The sequence below is a fragment of the Penaeus monodon genome, chromosome 34 (assembly GCF_015228065.2).
Source record: "Penaeus monodon isolate SGIC_2016 chromosome 34, NSTDA_Pmon_1, whole genome shotgun sequence".
NCBI classification, from domain to species: Eukaryota; Metazoa; Arthropoda; class Malacostraca; order Decapoda; family Penaeidae; genus Penaeus; species Penaeus monodon.
In genome coordinates, this window is record NC_051419.1 from 11,654,420 (window position 1) to 11,654,702 (window position 283).

Here is a 283-nt window from a genome sequence, read left to right on the forward strand (position 1 = left end):
GATTCTGACCCAACTGTTCTGCAAACTGCCCGTTCTATCGACGTCGTCTGACTGTGCCTTGTGAAGTGTGAGGTCAAAGGGCAAGGCCTTGGAGCGAATCGTTACGCCTTCCGCGCAGAGGGACGTGCCCGAGCCCGAACGCCCGCACGAGTGCGCCGGAGCCGTAGCTATGCGCCTGGACCGCAGCAGCCGCGGGTTTCCGAAGAGGTAGTGCGCGGCGATGGTGCTCGGGGCGTGAGCGAGGGCGGAGGCAAGAAGTGCGCCGACCACCCGCGACAGGTGG